We start from the raw sequence: 4121 nt of genomic DNA, 5'->3' as shown, positions 1-4121 counted from the left end.
ACATTGCACCATCCTGTACTTGTTGGAAATGAGACAACTTTCCTAATTATTGGTTTTAATTAACTTATTGATTAATTGTTTTAAAAACTATAAGTAGTGTATTAGTCTTTAGCGGTGTAATTTTCCGTTTTAGCCAGCATGTACCTCTGGGTTTATCTCGGCTGTTTGAGGGGCCTGGGAGGCCCGGAGGTGGCCCGGAGGTGGCCCGGAGGTGGCCTTGACGCAGCCCGCGTATCAAAGGACGAGAAGAGGCTTCAGTTCTTCTTTCTGGTTTTATGTTTATTAATTGTTTATCTAAAAGATGTTCTTTCAGCCCAACAGAGATCCGCACAGCAGTCAGCCATGGGCACACTCTGTCCTGCCCTCCGGGCAGCCACGTATCTTTATACCCTTTGCTACGTATACAATATTTATCATTTTTCCCCAATACCATCTATTGTTATAACTCGGTGTACTCTCAGTAATAACCAATAGAAAGGTGCCACCGTGGCCAAAGAAGATGGAGGAGAAGAGGAACAGAAGGAGGACAGGACACACCCCAATTCCTCCATCTTACTCCTCTAAACCCCCCTGTACATAAATCCTAAACCCTGTTTCTTACCCTCTAATTAGCTAATCTTTCCACCCTTCACCCCGGTGAAGCCCTCTTATCTTCATAAAGGTGTCGTCTCCCGTGTAGGGTCAAAGTCCTGCCACCAGACACTTCTGGCAACATTCCAGGAGTCCCGAGCCCCCCCCCAGGGTCTCGGAGGCTCAGCATCTCAGGACTGAGATCTTGAGATCCGACATGTACCTAAGTTTTTTTCCTACTGACTGTTATTGTTAGAGTGTGATTATTCGATCCCCAAAAATTTTAAGCTATGATGAACTAACCCTGATAAGCTTCAATGAAAAAAGCCCTCGGGAGTTAAAGGCTGGACATCTGGAATCCAGAAGTTATAGCCTGCCAAGGACACGTAGAAGTAATCAGAAGATAAAGAAGAGACTAACAAAGGTGATTCAACATGTTCTGGAGACCCCCTGTCAGGGAAAAAGATAATGAGAAAACTAAAAGATGTAGATTAATTAGCATGAAAAGTGAGAAATCAATAACCAATAGAAGATAAAATAATAATTGATGCAAATAATTGTGAAATTTAGAACCAATGAATACTAACTTCTTTGCTAAAGATGTATAAATAAGTGAAAAGTTTTGCAAGTCATGTGCATCTTGGTGGAGCACCCCAGCCTGGAATAAACTAATGCCTACTCCCTAAGACTACAAAAACAGTGCCAGAGAGTTTCATTTATGCTGATGCTTTTGGCAACATACTGGCAAGTCTCTGGGAATCAGCCGGCAGCAAAACTCCAGAAGCTGTCAGTGAGTTTCAGAAGTGACTGTGGGAACAGGACTGCAGGCACTCAGCGGGAATGGTGGAGAAGTGAGCAACATCCACACACACACACAAACCAGACTAAGGGCCCTTCCTCCTCCTGGGGCTCCTCCCGGGCTGTGTAAGCTCCCAGCTGCATCTTTGTTACCCAGGAAGGTTTAAAAATGGGACTCAGAGTGTTTACAGCCATGTGCCAGGAAAAACAGGAGAATCATCCCTATTCCCTGCAAAGACAAAATGCAGAGTCCAGGCTGGCAGAGCTGACACCAAAGGCTGGCAACAAACCAAGCTTCAAAGCCTGGCTGGGGATATGTTGGTGCTCAGCTCTCCTGTGGAAAGGAATCAAACACCAGTAACCTTTGATGTTTTATTTTGGTTTGGTTTTGGCTTTTGGTGTTTGTCTTCCCATAGGAAAGAGGATCTGGAGTTCGAGGTTTCTCAGCCGTTCAAGCCTGAAGTGTGAAATAACAACAACTACTTAGATACAACATTTCCAGCACTTGCACCTGCAGGGCTCAGATTTTGGGCTCAGAAGGGCAGGCTCAGCTCAGTAATTCCTGAGAGCCCCTGCTATAAGGGTAGCCACTGCAATGAGGAATTCTGGAGAAGTTCACCAGCCTCCATCCTGTGGCTGCCTCTGATGAGAAATGTAGACAAATAGTTCAAGTATTAAATGTTACTAAGAAATAATTTTCTTCATGGTTAGTCATTTAGGTCACACACCTACAAATGCATTGATACTCAGCCTAAGAAAGCAAAGGGATAGAGAACTGTTCTTACTAGATCCAGAAAGCACAGGGTTAAATGTCATCTAAAGGAAAGGTAAATACTGGAACTCTCAGGGGCTTGGGGTTTTTTTTTGTTGTTGTTTGTTATTTTATGGGGTGTGGAGTTTTGTTTTATTTTTAATTACCTGTGACTTCTCAATTTAAAAATAAAAAAGAACAGACAAAGATCTGGGCCTTCACCACTTGTCTAGTTTGGAAGCCATGCTAGCATTTTAAATGGCTCTACACGAGTGTTTTCCAAGCTGGAGGGGTCTCCAGCCCCAAGATTGCCACTGATCAGTGCATGAGTCCACCAAAAGCAGCAGAGAGAGAGCAGCTGGTCCAAATCTAATTGTGAAATCTGAGAGGTTGCATATTGTCATAATGCAAATAATCTCTATGTGTCAGACTGAAGGAACAATTCTAAAGAATTGCTTGAATAGATTAGGAACTTTCAAATTCTCTGGATCTACAGCCACAGCTTTTCCCACTTACTAATGATTATAAATTAATTAATGTAGCTGGACATCAGAAAATGTCCCAAAGCACTGCACAGAACCAGTGGAGGACGCACTGTTGGCATTCTATAGCTCAAGAGCTAACACTTGAAGTATGCTTTTCTGGCAAGTATCCAAAAAAAAGCGCAAAACCACTTCCCTTATAGATCTTCCACGTTATTTTTCCTCAGGAAACCAAGCATCGAACAGAAACAAGAGGCAGAATTGGTGCTTACAATTCTGCAACGCCTTCTAACACAATATCTAAAACTCCAGCTTCAAGGGAAATAATGCCCAGAATTGTAGGAGTATTTCAACAATGCACTTATTGCTTGACATCACAATATGAATGCATGAACCTATGTCACAGGTTTTGCAGAGAAACACACACCAAAAAAAATTGGAGAGTACAAGAGATTATTTTAGAACATGTGAAAAATGTATATTTTATGATTGGCTTTTTGCAATTAAATGAAAATGAATATTATATGTGTTGTGTTAGAAAGTTAGGTTGTATTAATTTTCTTAAGTAGTATGTTAAATGTAGTTTTATGTTATAACATAATGTTACAGTAGAAACTATGCTATGTAGGATACTTTTTTAAAAGAAAGGACTCACAGCGAGATAGCAGCCACAGGACACCTAGATCTTTCAGAGAAAGGGAATTTATTGCTCTCTTATCAGAGGAAATGAACTTCTTCCCGCCTTGCTCAGCCTCGAAGGCGCTGTTCGGATTCAGAGGAAGAAGCTGACACTGACCAGACAGAATTCTGTGTTTGAATGGAATTTATGCATCATGTATGAAGTGTATGAATATGCAACAGGCTATTGTTTTTAAGAGTTAATCCTCTGTTAACGGGTGTCCTTTTTCAGGTTTGTGCTGCCCAGAAAAAGGTACCCGGACGTCCGTAACTCTTTGTTTCTATTGTCTCATATCGTCCTAATCCAGATTGTCCAAAATTTTTATTATCTAATTATATTGCTATTTTTATAGCCATTTTATTACTATTAAACTTTTAAAATTTTAAAAACAGGTGATTGGCGTTTTCCAGAAACACCATATCTAAAACCGCAGTTTCAAGGGAAATATTGCCCAGGGTGGGGTTTTTTTTGTGGTGTTTTTTTTTTTTTTTCACGCATTCATCACAATATGGATGCATGAACCTATGTCACAGGTTCTGCAGATAAACGCACACCAAAAAAAAAAAAAATTGAAGGGTACAAGAAATTGATTTAGAACATATATTTTCCAAATAAAACCCCTAAATTGTGGACGGCAAAAAACCCCAATTCTCACGGACACTGGGGAAAACACTTTGAGGAAAAGTTTCCTTGCAGACACGACAGAGGCTGGAAGCAGCTCCGGCTCCGGCCGGGCAGCGGCACCGAGGGCAGCGGAGGAGCCGGCGCTGTGCTTGCTCCTCCCCGCCGCGGCCGAGCTCCCTCCCCGGGGCCGCCTCTGCCCGGCCCTCGCATTGCCCCG

This window comes from Zonotrichia albicollis, chromosome 1 (genome assembly GCF_047830755.1).
Source record: "Zonotrichia albicollis isolate bZonAlb1 chromosome 1, bZonAlb1.hap1, whole genome shotgun sequence".
Lineage (NCBI taxonomy): Eukaryota > Metazoa > Chordata > Aves > Passeriformes > Passerellidae > Zonotrichia > Zonotrichia albicollis.
Note: the sequence above shows the minus strand (reverse complement) of the source record.